This window comes from Ammospiza nelsoni, chromosome 1 (assembly GCF_027579445.1).
Source record: "Ammospiza nelsoni isolate bAmmNel1 chromosome 1, bAmmNel1.pri, whole genome shotgun sequence".
Classification (NCBI taxonomy): domain Eukaryota; kingdom Metazoa; phylum Chordata; class Aves; order Passeriformes; family Passerellidae; genus Ammospiza; species Ammospiza nelsoni.
The window spans coordinates 104,054,948-104,073,010 of record NC_080633.1 but is presented as its reverse complement, the minus strand read 5'-3'; the positions used below and the strand labels follow the sequence as shown (position 1 = coordinate 104,073,010).

The 18,063-nt window shown below is 44.2% G+C and overlaps 1 protein-coding gene across 23 annotated transcripts in view; it reads right to left on the bottom strand.

Moving 5' to 3' along the window:
* EPB41L3 (erythrocyte membrane protein band 4.1 like 3) overlaps window positions 1–18,063 on the bottom strand; it is a 140,282-nt gene that overhangs the window by 88,224 nt on the left and 33,995 nt on the right. For 15 of the 23 annotated variants that reach the window (XM_059490158.1, XM_059490205.1, XM_059490174.1 and 12 more), the window contains exon 1: window positions 6,095–6,165. The exons of 1 other annotated variant lie outside the window; for it this stretch is intronic. The gene's annotated coding sequence lies outside the window, so the exon portion shown is untranslated. Of the gene's footprint in view, window positions 1–6,094; window positions 6,166–18,063 lie in introns of those variants that run through there. 7 more of the 23 variants (XM_059490258.1, XM_059490295.1, XM_059490276.1 and 4 more) reach the window with 4 other exon arrangements.

Genomic DNA, 18,063 nt, shown 5'->3' with positions numbered 1-18,063 from the left:
CATCAGACCAAACTAAAAGACCCTGCTTTCCTGAGCACACACTTTTATACATCACCCACTGACTTTATCAAACCTGGCATTTACTGATATCAAAGGTTAGGAACCACCACCAGGAACAAAGCAGAGTTATCAGGTTATCAGGTTTTTTGCTACAAATAATTCTGACAGGCAAGCAGTGATGTTTCTCTTTGTATGGATGCATATGTCCATGTAGGGACTCCAGTGCATCTGTGGGGCACCTTCAGGAATCACATCGTGCTGGGAGCAGAGGGGCTAAGCTCCATCTGCCCCAACAGTTGCTCTGCAACAGCAGTAATTTAATAGAAAGAAAAGAGTGATAAATACAGAGCACCTGGTGAAGTAATAATTTCCAGTGTCCTTAGCAAGATTTCAGCTTCCTGACCTAAGCTACAATTTGGCTGGGTCAGATTTTGGTACCTCCACCTAAACCAAACTGAGCCTTGCTTCACAGCCAGGCTTACTGATTTCCGTGGGAAGATTGGCGGACTAGGATACTCCCCAACATGAGTCAGGGTGCAAGAACAGGTCTCTCAGTTAGTATAAACATATGTTTCCTAGGTCTGGAAGAGCTGGTGTGTGTTTTTGGTTTTTTGTTTTTTTTTCTTCTTCTTCTGTTCTTCACAGCCTGTTTACATTTCCTGGCTTATTAAACTAGATTTTATTTGCAGCCAGTACCTCCTTGGGAACTGGAGGTGTTACACATAATTGCCCTCAGATCCATAAAGACTAAACAAAATAACCTCCACCACCAAGGAGTCCCCCTGCTCCGTTGCTACCAGCAGTGTCAAGTTCCCTGGATGTGGTGTCAGCTCCTGCCACCAGGGAAAGAAAGGGCTGCTGGTGCACTCCAGCATGTGGCTGTCTCCCGGGATTTACTCACCTCCTCCAGGGAGGTGGAGAGTGCTGCGACTGAGCTGCTGCAAGGGAGGAAGCTCTGAGGACGAGGAATATGAAGGAATAATCCCAAATGAGGAGGAGGAGAAGCAAGCTAGTGGCCAAGTACTTGGCCACTTTCTTGGGTGATGGGAAAAATGGAGAGTGTCAGAGGATAGGGGTCCATTAGGGATTCCACCAAGGAGCCCAAAGACAGGGGGACTCAGCCAGTGATTGCAGCCAGGGAAAACAGACAAGCCGGGGGAGCAATAGGCAAGAGCCTGACTGGAGGAGCAGGACACGACTACAGAGCAGAAGAAAACCACAGGCCTAAGTGTGCAGCTTGCCCTAGCCTGATCTGGGCGAGGGCCAGGGCCAGGTGTTTTCCCTGCTTCTATCCCATGAACATCCCACTGTTCATCAACACGGCTCCCAACAAAAGCCCGCCAGGGTCAGCTGTTGCCACCTCAAATTATTCACTCACTTGCTACCTGCAGCCCATCTGGGAACAAAAAAACAAGTCCTGTTTTGGGAAAAGGGCTGCAGTAAAAGCCAGGCAATGAGCACATGCTACACCTTTATAGTCCCAAATTTAACATAGCCCTAAATCAGAACCATCAACCATTCTCTATCCCACACAGGAGCTTTCTTCTCCCAAGTCTCACCTAATAGAGCAAAGCTGTGACTGCTTGCCCCTGACCCATTTGCCAATAAACATCTGTTTCTTACAAATACCCGCACATGAACAGGTATTCAAAATTGTATCCTGCTTTTTTTGTCTTCACATTCCCCTACCCTTTCTGAATATTTTTTTATTTTCACATATGCTTTCCATTTATTCTAGCCCTTTATCCCCAACACATGCTCTGAGTCCCCAGTTTCCACATTCTTCTTTTCTTCTTTAACCCTTTAAACTGAAAGACTTTCTCAGTGGGATCAAACATCTGGTGGGTGATCCTTATGCAGATTTCAGTACTTCTTTTGTTTCTCAGCTTGCAACAGATCAGTTTTGATAGATAGTGAAACCACTGAAAAGGAGTCTCTGTCTGTGGCACACAAAGTATTTCCAAGATCTATAAAGGAAAGGGTAAAAATTGATGAGGTCTATGTAGAAAAGCCCACCCCCCCCCCCCCTTTTTTTTTTTTTGTTCTGTGTACTTTTTAAACTTTCATTTATGTAATACTCTTTCATGTACTGCATCCCATAGGATGCAAATAGATTCATGATTTAATAGATTATAATTTCCTTTTTGCTTTTACCCACTTTATACAAGAACAGCCAGCTCTGCTGATACAAAGACAAAGTAAAATTTAAAGATTTCATTTTTCTCCAGAGACAAAAAGCTGACAATTACTCAAATTGCATTATATCAATTACTCAGGAAGGGTGCAGGAGATATGGATTCTGCTGTCTATACAGCACACTGTCTCAGATTAACTCAGTTGTCCCAAATACTGACCCATTTCTGCTTTTCCAGAGCTACTCAGTCCTCAGCGATGCTCCCAAGCTTCCTCTGCACTGATGGTGATGGTGACAGCGATTGAGAGTGGCAGGGCAGGGAGCAAAGGGCCTGTAGGTTTTCTCTTACCAAAGCCAGGGAAAGTGCTTATGCTCCTTTTCTCCACTACCTGGGCTGTTCCCTTTAAGAAATGGAGATCTTCCCAAAGAAAACAAGGCTTTCTCTTTGGGTGTTTCAAGCCAGCTATTGAGAGAGGCAGTGCTATGTGTCCATATACTCATTTAGACTCGAACCATTCCCCAGCCATTAAAAATGGCTAACACTGGAGATTGAAAATTTAGAGAAACATGCTATAAAAGCTAGCTAATCTATCATTCTTCCAGTGGTTCATCTCTTTTAAATATTTCCTTTATGCTACTCACTCAAACTGCTTAGTGATGCTTATTTAAGTTTAGTTCTGGGTAACACTTTTATACTCTACAATTTTTATACAAAATAGAAACAATCCATCATACAGAATAAACACTTTTTCAGTCTAATTTTCAGCTTAGTTGACAGCAATCATATTTTTCAGTTATATGCATGCATTTATACTCACTTGATTAGAGAGAAATTTTGTTTGAACAAAACACTTTGAACATTCAAACACTGCAGTCATAACACATTTGCTGTAAAAATGTGATAAGTAAGATGGTAAAACACAAAATCCTAGGGCCATGCTACATTGAGAAATCACAATCCTGCAGACTCACAACAGCCCTCCCTGCATAGACTGACCCTTTGTTTTCAAAGCCCAACTTATATTAAACATGCACTGAACACACACACACATTCTCAGCCAAGGATGTATTTTGTATATGTGACAAAGTCACATAGTTTCACACTTTTGTGTTGAAAATGCCGTAGCCCAAGAAATAAAGCTGATGCTTCATCTCATGAGAGACAAGAAGTCTTTTATGGCCACTTATAAATGGTTTGATGTTTTCCCTCAGACAACAAGCAGTCATTTACTGGTACATGAGATTTCCATGAAAAAGAGTCTGAATGTCACCCACCGTGAATAACACATTTAACACATTTCAAGAACTTTCTGTTAACTCATAATCATGCCTGAAATACAAAAAAAGTGACATTTCACATATTTTAGGAAAACAACCATGCATAACCCCCATGAAACTCACAACCATGCATCAAACAACAAACATAACAAACATAGGTGGGACCACACTGCTGTGGGACAAATCTACTATCACCTACCCCTTCCCGGATTTCAAAGAAAAATCTCTGAATAACAATGATTTCTCATTAAAGACTAAATATTCAGCAGATTTCCACTACGGACAAGAAAAAAAATTCATCCTGATTAAATGAAAAATTACGTAAGTTGCAGCTTCACCTTCACTCGCTGCTTCTGGGAAGAGAGAGCAGAGCCCCGACCCAAACCAGCGCTCTCCAGTTTTGGTGCAGCTCTCCAGCAGCCAGGCACAGCCCTGCCCAGCGAGGAGCCGCCAAGGCAGAGGCGCAGGGGGAGGATGGGGAGGATGGGGATGGATGGGGAGGATGGGGATGGGTGCCACACCCTGCGCCCCCCCCCCCCCCCCCCGCGGCTCCTCCTCAAGGCTGAACCTGCCCACCGCAGCAGCGGGCTCCCAGGGGATAAGCTCCTGATGCGCATCCGAGCAGCTCCTCCTCCTATGGGGAAGCCTTTGGGGAGAAAAGGCCATCAGCTGCACCACTAACAGAGGGAGGCGACTGCAGGCAATTAGAGAGGGGAGAGGCCGGGGCTGAGCTGCTCTGATAAAATAGAGCCAGTGTATTTTTAATGTTCCCCGATGTGTTTCGTGTTCCCTGCTGCAGCAAGCAGGTCTACAGCCTGCCAGCAGCTCAAGGAGCCTTTGCGTTCATGCAGTGCCACAAGGAATAAAGTTCCAGCAGCTCTTACCCCAATGCAGTGCTCTCAAGCTCTCAGTCTCTCCTCCCCTGATTGCCATGCAGCTCCCATCCTCACGCTAGAGCTGAAACTTTCCAACCCAAGGAGACCAGCATAGCAGTATTTGCCTATACTCTATTATGCAGGTACACACTCAGATTTGCAGCAAGAGCAGTGAATTTAACAACATCAGTGATGCAGCATGATCATCTTGACCTTTTAATACTCTCTGAAACGACTCTTCTGCATAGAATTAGAGAAAAAGTATACATATTCAACTGCATCTGACCTTTACTGGTCCAAGCCTTATGTAGTTTGCTTATATTCTTATTTTTAATGGGATTTAATAATGCTTTCTTTATAACAAACCTTTCAGTTTTCTATGGACAGAGATAATTGCTGACAGCACCAAAAGTTAAACAAAAAGGTATCACAGCTCACCAAGCTATAAAAGAACAGATATGCACAGGACACACCTAACTCGGAGCTTTTTTCCTTCTTTTTTTTTTTTTTTTTTTTTTTTCTGGCAACCGGGCCTTTGACTTGCAATCATTTTGACAGAAAAACATTGTAAGTAGTTTCCCTTCAACTTCGAAGCAACGTGCATGTTCAGTGGAGGAAAAGAGTTTCTGCCTCAAACAGGGGCACACGCCGGAGAACCGCGGTGAGAGTAACAACCGCCTTGACCCAGCGCTTTCCTCCTCCAGCACAGCCCCAAGAGAAATTAAATCAAGGGAGCACAAGGCCAGACAGGGATGATTTGCTCTTGCGATTTCCACAGGAGTGCAAGTTTTTAAGCTTCTCGCTATATGTGATGAAGTTTCGCCTTTGAATGAAAAATGGGACAACCGAAAAAGACAAAAAATCCTTTTCCGCCGACCCGCCCCGGTCCCTCTGTGGCAGCCCAAGGGCGCGGGGCCGCACCCAGGATGCGGGAGCACCGACGGACCCGCTCAGCCCCCGCGCTGGTCGCACCCGCGGCTTCTCCATTCCCCTCTCCCCACACACCTGGCCGAGCACCGACACTTCCACGCCGCGCTCCGCGGGGCCAGGAGGAGGGATGGGGAACAGTGAGGGGTTCCAGCGTCCGACCCGCGCTCCCGAGCACCTGGGGCAGGGAGGCGCGATGGCTCCAGCGCGGGGCGGAGCGGAGCAGCCCGGCCCGGCCCGGCGGGGCCCCTCGCTGCCGGCCAGGCGGGGGCCGGCGCGGTGCTGCCACTGCAGCGGTCCGGGGCTGCGATGTGCTCCGTGCATAACCACACCCACCGCATTGCAGAAGCCACGGCCCGGGGCGGGGGGGTACGGGGTAACCCCCCCATGGCGAGTAGCGCAGCCGGGCCCCCGCACCGCCCAGGTGTGGCGTCCCCCAGGTGAGCGGGGCACGGCCCATGGGGGGCTCGGGGTGCGCCCCACCACGCCACACGCCTCGCCCGCCCCCCTCCGCCGCCTACAGAAGTTTCCCACAGAAATGCGTATCGTCCTAAAAAAATTGAAATTGCGCTCGCCCTCCCACCGCCCGGCAGAGCTGCGGCGGGAGCAGCCGAGCCTGTGTGTGTCCCCGCAGAGCCCCCGCCGCCCTCCCCGCTCTGCGGGGACACCGCTCGCTGCCTGCCCCGCTCCCCCAGGCAGCCTGGCCGCACGCACACGCCGCCCCCCAACTTAAAAATGGCTCCTAAGAATGATGTAGATATATATACACATATATATTTATATATATATGTCTATATATACACACACGCACGTATATAAATAAATGCGTATCTATTACAAAAAGGGGGAGATGCGACGTGCCCCGGCCCCCCGGGCATACCCTGGGCTCCCCGCGGCGGGAGCGCACCGCAGGCGGAGCGGCGCGGAGCTTCCTCGGGCGCGGAGCGGAGCGCGGCGGCGGCGGGCGCGGGGCTGCTCCCGGCGCGGCGGCCACGCGTCAGCAGCGGCAGCGCAGCCCGGCTCTGCCCAGAGCGAGCCTCCGCCGCTCCCCAGCAAATCAGGGCTGCCGAGGCTCCTCCGGCGAGAGGGAGGGAAAAAGGAAAGGGGAAAAAAAAAAAAAAAAAAAAAGGAAAAAAAAAAAAAAAAAAAGAACTGTACGCAGGGGAGAGCGGCAAAAGCTGGAAGCCAGCAGGTTTGTGGAGGCAGCCTGCCCTACTCCCCGGGCCACCGCAGGCTGCATAACCCCCGGGCACGGCATAGAGCCACCCCGCCAGCACAGGCATCCCCACCTGCGTCCGGAGGGATTCGGCCGGTTTTTGGCTCAGCTAAATGAATCCGTGTATTTAGGGAGATGAGTATAGCTGCAGCAGTTCCAGGCAAACCCCTGTCAACTTAAAAGCAGCAAGCTGTGAGCTGGCAAGGTCTCGCTTTGAGTAACATGTGGGGGTTTTGATGGGGGGCCTTTTCAATTTTAATTTTCAGTGACAAACTACATGTTCTTAAAATATGAACCGTATTTCCCTCAAGACTGCCAAAATGTAAAAAAAAAAATTAAATACATAAGTCCTGTTGCACATCAGCTCCTGATCCAAAAGGGATAATGTAAAACCAAAGATGACTTTGAAGTTTGTACTTCAGTACAGTCAAGTTTGTACTCCAGTACAGACCACAACATGCCACATGTCAGAAAGCATCAAAAAATTTGTAGTACATACAAAAGCAGTTTGGGAGGGGATTAATCTGACTTGCACCATTCCAACCATGGTAAATACATATCTCCTCTTAGAGCACAAAACTGACTTCTCCCTTCTACACACACAGGAGTGGCTGTTGGGTTTGAGACTGCTGCATCACCATGCTCAGAGGCACTGCTCATTTGCTTCTCTGGGGGACAAGAAGCAGCTGAGCTTGCTCTTTTCTCGAGGAAGAATTGACCACAGGAAGGGCAGTGATGGCTTGGCTGCAGAAGAGTGACAGGTGATGCTGCACCTTCAATCCTAGTACAGCAAAGTGGATAAATGAGGCATATTCTTTCTTTAGATAGGGCACTTACAGAGTTCCCAAAACTTATGGGATCCAAATCATACTCAGGGCTCTGACATGAATCAAGGGGAGAGGGAGGGGCAGGGAACAGCTCTTTTAATTAGCAGCATCTCTGGGGGATTTAAGAAGAGAAGGAGGTTTTGACAGTAGGCAGAAGCATACCATTTCTCAGATCTGCAAAACTGTGCTGTTCTGTATTTCACATGGAATCGTAGCCAGCCATACACCGCCCTCTTCACCTGCTATGCAAGAGTGCCTGGCACACTGTAATGTGCCTGAGAAAGAAAGAGAACTCAAAAGGAAAATGCATGCCATCAACTAAGGGAGGGCATACCTCTGGTCACACAGTTGAAATAACAAGACCTGTATACTCTTTTCCACCAGGAGCTCTGGAAGCCATCACAAATCACACAGGAACGGTCTTGACAGCTAAGACGCACATTAGAGTTAACAAGGTTTGATTTGAAAAAAAACCAAAACAAAACAAGAGGAAAGTAAGAAAAGGACTGACTTGCTCTGAATCAAATTGAGCCTCTAAAGCAAACTAGGAGACTCGAGAAATATTTGTGAAAAAACAGCAAGAATTTACCAGCTCAATCTTTGGCAGCTCTTGCACTGCCCATTAGAGAGGAAGGTGTTGACATCACTTTTATGCAGACACATCACAGGATTTATTAGTGCTCCCCAGCCACCCATGTCGTCCTTGAGCAGCACTGCAGGCAGATTTGCCCCACAGTTACATTATTCTCTGTGATCCCTTTTGTGGATATTCTGCATACATAATGGCATCTTTCATCTGAGGCTCTAGAAGGCTTCCAGCACATTGACTTAACCTCAAAGCATCAAGTGGTATTAACAGGCTGCTCCTCCAAACAAGAAATCTTTGCAACAGATTAAAGGCAGCTGGTACCTCTGGGCTACCAATATGGGCTTAAGTTTCAGAGCTCTCAACACAGTATTTTTTTTTTTCATTTTCAAATGTTAATTTCTAATTTCAAAGTGGGTTTGTTGCCCCACTTGTCATGACTTTTGTCAGAAGGAAGCTCCAAGGAAGTTTAGGTTTCCATGAATCAGCATTTTAATTTTTTTTTTAATTTTTTTTTCACTAATTTATAGCAAGCCTGAATCCATACTCTTCTTACAGAGGTGGGAATGTGAAAAATCCCTCTGCACTTCACTGGAATTAACACAGTGTCCATTTACAGAAAAGGAAGACACCAGACGACAGGTCCAGGTAGCACGAGAAGAGACTGATCTCCTGCCTTCTATGGGACAATATTTTTATTTTTGCTACTTTCTTTTCTTTCTGGAGGTGGTGCTTCAGACCTTGATGTCAGGAGTAAATGGTTCCATTTGAGTTCCATTCATCTCAACTCCCAACACATCAGGCTTGGTGCAGCCCAAGGCAGTCCCTTCTCACCTCCACATAAGGCCCTGCTGGCAGCAAGTCACACAGCCCTTGCTGCCTGCCCTGGAGGAGTCCTTAACTTCTACATTCTGCTTATTTAAAAACCACCAGGTTGGGTGGGATGCATGTGGGATGCCATGCATGTGGGGGCACTTGCTCTGAACACACGGCCTTTGAACCCCCCGCACCCTGCTGCTCTAGACATGAGCTCCCTGGGTGCCACCACCCACACACCATCTCCCCTCCATTTCAGTGACTGCAGAACACCTCTCCCAGCTCCTGTTACACCATCCCCTTTCCTCTTCTCATACCCAGTCTGGCCCATTCTCCCCCTCTCTCTATTAGCACGATACCTATTGGCCAGGGATTTCCCAAACATCTTCCACCTCAGCCCTTAAAAGAGGCATCTCTTCATTTTCCTTCCCCTCATACCATATATCTTCCCCACATTTTCTCCATTTTTTGTATTGACATGGCATGACCCAACTGTATGAGCAAGAGTCAGAGTTGCTCAGGAGAATCACCCACAGCTGGGGAAGGGGGTAAAAGAGGAGGAAAGTTCTGCCTTCCATTCTCTACCCATACCCCCCTTTTGCCCTTCCAGTTTCTCAGCTTTGGTGAGCACTTGCAACTATGCTTGGGAAAGCCCTTCAAAGGGAGGAAGAAAAAGCCACGGAAGAATAACAGCAAACATGAAGCAGGTAAATTAGAGGTGGGGAAGGAAAAGGTGCCAACACACACACCCACACCCCCCTTCCCCATGGGGTTCCACTCAGAGGAAAACAGTGGTAAGGAAAACAGGCCTGTGCAAAGCATTTGGCCACTACAAGGACTTTTTTTTTATAGGGGAGAGGAATGGGGAGACACATGGTCTCTGCCAGGAAAAGATGAATAGGCAACCCTGGAAGAACAGGGACAAGGATTATTGCCCAGCTCTGGGAACTGATGCCTAAAACATTCTTGTGATTCCCTAATTGATTGGACATGGCATTCAAAATAGCACATAACAGAAAAGCAAGACACAAAAATGCTATCAAACTCAGCAAAAAGCCGTCTCAAGTCCAGCCAAAGATGAATTAGCTGGGCACAGCACTTTGAGAAATGGCAAGTACTATAAAAGTACTAGCATTAATACAGCATTATTAAGAAGATACTTCTTAGCAGACAGGAGCTTGGCACTATCTGTCTAGACGGGCAGATGGGTTTGGAGTCAAACTGATTTTTTTATTCTTTTTTTTTTTTTATTATTACCTTATCCACTTCCATTTATTAAAAGCAAACCATTCTGTCCATGACTCATGCAGCTTAACTTTCTGCATGGCAATGAAACAAAATTCTCATAATTAAGAATGATCACTGTGAACAGATGAAGGTAAGATTTAGAAACCAAACCAAATTTTCTATTTCTGTCTTCACTCGCTGCAAACATCATGCCCACTAATTGGCCAATATTACCATTGCCTTCAAATATGTCAGTAGTAAACCTGTAGATGAGCTATCCTTAAGCAGAACTCAGTGACACAGCAGGTTAGATTCATTCTTGACGCTGGTTTACTGACCTCAGAGAAGAGATTTATTTGGTCTGTTGTCTGTTACTCTGTGCCAGTCACTACCAAATCCACTCCATTTTAAGACTACTGTAGGAACAATAAGTAAATTTGGCCCCAGCGCTGTGCAACTGAAATCCTGCCCGTAGAAGATTTACTGCAATTAATTCAGCACTGCCCTTTGCCACTTTCATATCTGTGGCCACTTTCTGACTGAAAGCATTAACTGGATTATCAAGGATTACCTCCTGCTGCAGTTCTCCAGCCCCCATTATGAACCAAAGGTAGTCACATTTTATGGATACATAAATGTGATGCTTTGGGATGTACCTGAGGCTATGACCAAAACATACGAGGGTTATCTTTCAGAGAGAATAATAAACTGAAGCTTTGAATCACAGTTAAGGTTTTAATTTTTGATTTAGTTTGTTTATTCATAGTCATTAATAAGGTTTAACTGTAGTTTGATTTAATATGCGCTGACTACAGGAAACCAACAGCACAATATACAGTCAGTACAAATTTATTTTCATTTCATTAGTGTTCCTGAAGCCCAACGATAAGGGAGGGGAGGACAACTTTCATTTTTCAGTAGCAACTCTAGGACCACAAACTTCCCAGATGGCAACCATCTCTATGGAGGTCAACACAGACTATTTTCCTTTACTAGGTTGCTTCCTTCATTCTTTGCCATACCATTAAACCCGGTCTTGCATTTTAGTCATAAAACTATTTTTAGCTCTTCTGTGTCTTTTCATCTAATTCAGAGAAAGATTTAAGGTGAAGTTTACATAAGCATAAGCTAGAGTCTCACTGAGTTAAAGAAGAATCAATTCTCATATTTATGGACTACTATCAGAAATAGACATGCCATCCTGAATCATAACTGCCTTCTACAAATCCCATGAGGAAGATGTCTCTTCCTCATGACATCTATAATAAAATGGCTTGCAGTGGCCAGGTTAATAGGCATAGCCCCCAACTGCTTTCATATAATTTGTCTTCGTTAGCTGCAAGATTTACCAGGGAGGGAAGGCACTTTAATGAGTGTTTGCATAGCGCCCAACACAGTTCAGCTCTCATCCTAATTAAGGTTAAAAGCAATTAAGGGAAGCAGTAGTAGGTTCTTGTTTAAAATACAATGAATGTTTATGTTTATCATCATACTAAAATGTTATTGGGAAAGCATAAGAAGGCCTGCTCAAAACAGAACACATTTATCCTTTATCTGTGTTGTCTTATAGGCTAAGATGTCCCAGGTTGCTTTCTTCAATGGTTGAAGGACTCCTTTAGGCTCAAAGATTCCTTACAATTGAAACATTTCTGGCCTGGCATGTCTAAACAAGAACTTAAGGTTCACTATCTTTCCTGTTGAGCTATCCCTCTCCATTTTTAATCTCCCAGAGTGACAGAAGAGTAGAAAAACCCAGATTGGACAACAATAAGTAAACTCTCAGAAAGGAGAAAGGCTGGTGTTTCTTATCTATCAAATATACTTTTTGAAGAAAACAACAACAACAAGCAAAACCCCAATTTATGCACTGTAACTTCTCTGTCTCTAATTAGAAAAGTGCACAGTTGTTCCCAGTATGCTGCCTCATCTTGCTCTTATATCTTTCCTTGCACAAAACTTTACAGCAGAAGTGGCTGCTCTTCACAAAACAAGGACCTGGGGCTGTGCCCGGTGGCTCCAAGCCCACCAAGCCAGATGTCACCCTTGTTCCTCACAGCCTGTCCCTGGCCCAGTTTGCCACATCCTCCCAGTTAGACATCTGCAATACCAACAGGATAAACCTCTTTATTAATCCCACAATTTCTCAGTTGCTCCTTCCCACCTCCATCTCCTGCCCCTTTCACTAAGCCACTACAAGTATTTATTAAGTCTGTGGGAAGAAGTAGGCAAACTCTTTCAAGTTAGAACTGAAAATAGAGGAGAAACAATAAATCTGATCAATTTCTCACTGTGATTTCCTGTGAGAGCTCATCAATACGAGACTGAGGAGTGGGTGGTGTGGTGTGACATGAGCAGTGAGAATGACAGCAGTATCACACCACTGCCTCTGTCAGGAGCTATGCCAGCTTGCGCTGGCATCAGATGATGATGTTGGGCATCAGCCTTTACTTATGTGAGCAACTGATCAAAATTATAGCCCTATCTTTCAGCCCCCACCTGAGTGGGGTTCACAGGGGCTGGCCCAGCACCAGCAAACAGCCTCTGCACATAGCCAGGAGCTCCTCCACTGACATTCATAGCTGCTCAGACGCTTTCGAAATGCATTAAAACATCATCTGATCCAGATTACAGTTTAAATCTCACATTCAATTCATGGGACACTGCCAGTTAAAATGAAGGTAGTGAAGAGACATTCATCCCTTCCTTCTGCTTCAACAGCTTACTCCCCCTGCAAGTCGCTCTCACTATCAGTACTCATGGGGAAAAAATCAGAAGTAACTCACTGATGCAGGGTTTTTGTGGTTTTTCCTCAGCAAATATAGTGGCATACCTTAAAGTTAGATGCCTTGTGTGCACCCAGCAAATTGTATATCAGAACAGAAAGTAGCAGAGGGTCACACTCCACTGTCTTCTTTCTAACTGAAATGCAGCCAATTGCTAACTTGACACAGACCTGCAAAACACCCCTGTGATATCTGCCTTGGGATCTCCGAAGGGTAAATCCTCTTAATAGCATGAAAATGACACTGGTACAACTGGGGGGGGGGGGGAAAGGCAACACCATAACAAACCATCATCTTCAACTCACAGCTTTAAACTAAACAAATTTCACTCACCCAAATAACAAATGGTATGTGTCTATCCCCTAGGCACCAAAAAATAGCCAGGAAGGCATCTCAGCCTCTCACCTTCTGAAAAGCTTTTTACACATTTCAAATAACGAGTATCATGAACAGCCTCTCACAGTGCAAATGTTTAATTTATCACACATCCCTTGAAACAATAATTTTAGGACTGGGTTTACTTGGTCACCACCAGGCTCTGCTCCCAGTCAGCCTGTGTGCAAACATCTGTCCAGCTGCTCCCACAGAAACGCACGCACAGCCCAAAGTTGCCAGGCAACGTCCTCGATGCCTTAAGCATCAGGCCAGCTCGCCTGCTTTAAAAAAGTTACTTGGAAAAATAGGCTGATAGGAATGCACAAGCTTACATAAGGAACCTGCATTTAGAAGAAAAGATGCTCTGCTGCTTTCCCAGAAAATTAATTTTTGGGTGCACAATTTGTTTTTGGTAGAAAAGTAAATGTCGTAATTCCTGTCCTGTCATCACATTCAATAAAAAGAAAAGGCAAACAATTAGTGTGCAGAAGTTTCTAAGGTTTCTAAATTAAAATCTGAACAAATAGTCAGGTTGAAAAATCTATTTCCTGGGCAAAACTACACAAAGCACACACTGCCTTTCCATTCCTTACCCAAATCCAGGAATTAGCAAGCATCCCTTCAGTGTACCTGAGGGCTGACACAGAACCACTGGTGACAGTAAAAGTCAAGCACATCAGTGGTTTCAAATGCATGACTATAAAATAATGTATTTACAAAGGGCCTGTGAACCAAAGAGTTCCAGGCTACAGTCTTCTACATTTGAACTAATTTTGCTCAAACTTTAGTCAAATTATTTCCAAGGCCCTCTTTAACACACCAGAGTAGCCTAGCACTCCCACTTTCCAGGGTTTTAGTGTAGCTCTTCTCTCAAAACAAAGTAACAAACAGAAAAAGTGGGACTGGAATATGTTTCAAGACAAAATCATGTCAGTAGTGTCAGGGCTTACACACAGGGCTGGTCCTCAGTTTGCCAATTTGCCCACCCTACCCTGATGGCACCATGGTGATGGGTTGCATCACTCTGCACTGGGGTATCCTGACCCATCTGCTAAGGACAAATTTGCAATTGCCATTGCACCTGTTACCATGCACCATGAACAGTCCCTTCTCAACCAAGTTACCAGACCTTGCTGATGCTTGAGGCGCCAGTCAAGGGCAATAAGGCTGGAAAAGGAGTATTTTCAGTTTAAGACACTGTTTTCTCCTGGCAAGAGAGAAGTGTAAGACATAATGAAACCTACAAATATTTTCTCAAAGGAAAAACACAGTGACATTGACACCAAGTATTACATTTACACAATATGTAGTGCACAGTTGTTGCCTTTACAATTGCAAGAAAATTCTATAACTCAATTAGTTTGGAATTAAATGTCCCAAACTCCTCCAATTCTGACCTTGCTATTAAGTCCATTCCTGGAGGTTTGAGCCTTTTTACTGCTCTTTGTACAGCAGCTAATCTATAGGCTAAGCGTTATTTTTATAGACGAAAATAAGAGAAGAACAGCAGAACAAAGAAGTTACAAAGAAACACAAGTAAGCCAGATAAATGAACTCATAAAACAGCCTTCAGAGGGTTCAGATGACTTCAATGAGTTGCTCTCATATCTTCTTTTCACATTTTGGGGAGAAAAATTGGAAAGATGAAAATGAAATATGGGAAAGGCTGCGTTCATAAGGTTTTATGACTGCTCCTACTCCTCTACACTCCATGCTTGCCCCAGCAAGCTCAGTGCTATGAGTACCCCTCTGGATCATTCTGCACGGCAGGCAGGAGCATATGCCCTGGCAGTGTGTGAGCTGACAGGCAGCACTGCTCACGCTGATTGTCTGTCACCACACACACTGCGATTAATCAAACAGGATCCATGCCCACTAGGGCTCACACCCAAACAAAACCTGTCCCCTAGAGAGAGAGGCAAGCTTTGCTCCTCTGGACCATCCATCCTAGACCACCATGGCTTCACCACCAGCACTGCTTGTCTCTATTTGTCACAGCACTGCACAGGATGGATTGGAATGCTCAGCAAAGATGCTGTGGCAGTGTCTCGTGGCACAGAGCCGCCGTGTCTCCCCCTGCGCCAGCCACCCTCTGCTTTGCATTAAGCAATACAAAGTCTTGCTTTATTTTCCTTTGTGGGGGATTCTGCCACGCTTTGAAGGAACCTGAAAGTGATTATACAGGGGAATGATGAAACATGAGCTCTTGTTCTCATGTTCCACCCAGACAAAAAGGCAGGAGATAGAGTGACTTATTCTTGGAGAACTCGGCCTTGAGTACCCACCACAATTGTGGTGATGCATTTCTTAGGGTGCAAGAGTGCCAAACCCCTTCAGAGAGCAAGATCATTTTTGTACAGTACTCTGAAATCATCTTCAAAAAGAAAGTGTTCTCATGTCATCAGTGAATTCCTCACTGGTAGGTTTTTGGTTTGTTTTCCTCTTCCCTGTTTTTAATGAGCAGCAAATAATAATGATAAGAACAACAATAATAATAACTTTAAACTTTTAATGAGCAGTTCTTGGAATAACATGACAAAAGGTCTAGCCTTTGAGAGAAATAAGTTTTCTATACTCCACAACACCCATGAAATCAAATACTCTGACCTATGTCAGCTATAATGATTAAGGTAAGGACTTGTGAAGTTAAACTCACCGATGATGAATTTACACAGTAAAGCAAAGCAAAGTTTTGTTTTTCTGTAATTGACTGTGGTCTTGAAATGCATGTGAATTACAAGGTCTGTTGCAAAAGCTGCATCATCAATGTGGATATTTTATACATTTACTTCTTCAAAGCCTCTTTAAAGCTAAAATTATGTTCCCTATTATTTATCAATTTTATTTCAGCTTATCAAATAAAATTTTCACTTTGCAACTTCCCAGACATCCCATTATGTGATGTGTCTAAAGTTTGTATAGAATTCATCAGTTGATAAATGCAGCAACGCAACGTTCACCAGGCAATTACAGCATCTGAGAAACTCGCCATAAAACAGCAGTTACAATGCATCATGTACATGCAAACTGAGCCATTATGGTAAGATAATGTAGCATGTTACATCTTAATTTCTTATCTTTGAAGTCCTTAATACCCTCAGCTTCTCTACCATGAGTACAGCGACTGCTCTTAACCACTTGTTACCTCTTTCAGTACCTGAAACCTATAAAAGACTTGCCCTGTGTAAGGAAAAGTTCAGGGTTTTTGCTTGCTTCCAAGAGAAAAGGAAAGTGATGAAGAATAGAGACATTTTTGAAATGCCGACAGCATTACTAAGTTAAATAATAAGGAATATTTTGGGTAGGATTTACTTAGCCCACAGAAAGCCGTTATAGATACACTTAGGCATTCGCAAATATTTGAGAGGTTTTCATATGGGGAACAACCGTGCACAGAGATGTCACATTTGAACCCCTGCACTCAAGCTCAGGGGGGCTGGAGAGGTGAGGAACACTGTCAGTGACCTGGGTACCTGAGCATGGCTCCAGAGGATACCAGGATCACACTGCAGGAAGACTTTGTCTTAATTATTGATGTATGATCAACCTGGTTTGTTATGAAGGACCAACAATGAATCTGACCTGAGAAATCTAGGTTCTGTGGAATAGATGAGATGAAAATACTAACAAGTAGAGCAGACTAAAACCAACCTGAATTTTTTACCAGGGAAAGGATTTTGAAAGCATTGCAATGTAGCAATAATGTTATTTTCAACTGTATTGTATATTCTCTTTCAATAATTTCCAATGTTCCTATATTTGCTTCTACACTGGGTTCTCTTTATATATATATATTTAAGGAAATAAAAATATACCAGTTCTCTCTGATAATTTCAATTCTCTCTTCTTCCTCCCACCCACATCTCTACATCTCCACTTTGCTTAAACCTCATGGTTTCAAAGAGTAGTAAAGAAACTCATGGAAGGGAAGGTGAGTATTGTAACAGCTACTCAAATGAGAAAATTAAACATAGGAAGGAGAGGTGGTATGAATCATGCTGAGTCATGTGACAATTCTTAAATCTTAACCAAAAGAAAAGTTTCAAAAATTTTTTAGTTAACAATAGCATTGTATGTCTCAGATTCCTTAGTGGACAGACAATATTTGTCTGTCTTATTTGACAATAAGCCTGCTTTTACCCAGGCTTCTTATACCTCTGTAGACTATAATTTTCCTTACTTTTTGTAGTCTTCATTATACTCTGATAAAATTTACTTTCTAGCATAGAAGAAATTCAAACTCATCATTGCTATGATAATGAGAAAAAGAAATCAAGACTTTTTCTCCAAGTGTTCACTATTACACTGAGAATGCATCCCCTAATAGGTTCTAACACCTATTATGTTCTCTAGTAAGTGATTTTATGAAGTGGTATCCCCAAGTTATTCTGAGCAATAGAAGGATATTAAGAAAAAATTTCTCAACTGTAAAAGATAACAAGCACTGGAACAGGCTGTCCAGTGAAGTTGTGGAATCTCCATCCCTGTAAGTGTTAAAAAACCCCATGTGGATGTGGGACTTATGGACATGGTTTAGTGGTGGATTGGGCAGAGCTGGGTCATTGGTTGGACCCATGGGTCTTAGATGTGTTTTCCAGTCTTAATGATTCTATAATTTTCCAGACCATAATCAGAGCTAGCAGTTTGCTTAAACAAACAGGTTTCAAATCAGATTTGAACGCTGCCCTGACTCTGAGCACGCTGGTGAGAGGAAAGGAGGGGTCAGACAGAAGCAGCCCTGCTTCCTCCATACCATTTCCTAACGCACACTCTGCTCTCTGGCAGCAGCAGCCAATAATTATATCGGATTTCACAAGAGGGCTTCTCTGCCTGAACAGTTGGGCTGTTTATAAAACTAGGAATTACAGCAGCATTATAAACCACACAAATAAGCCTCCTCTCTGCTTGTTTGCACGTGGGTTACCCACAGGCAATACTGACAGGCCTTATCTCAACATATTCTTTTCCAACCAAGCCACTGAGAAACAACAGAGACTTTCTAAACCTGTTTGAAAATCA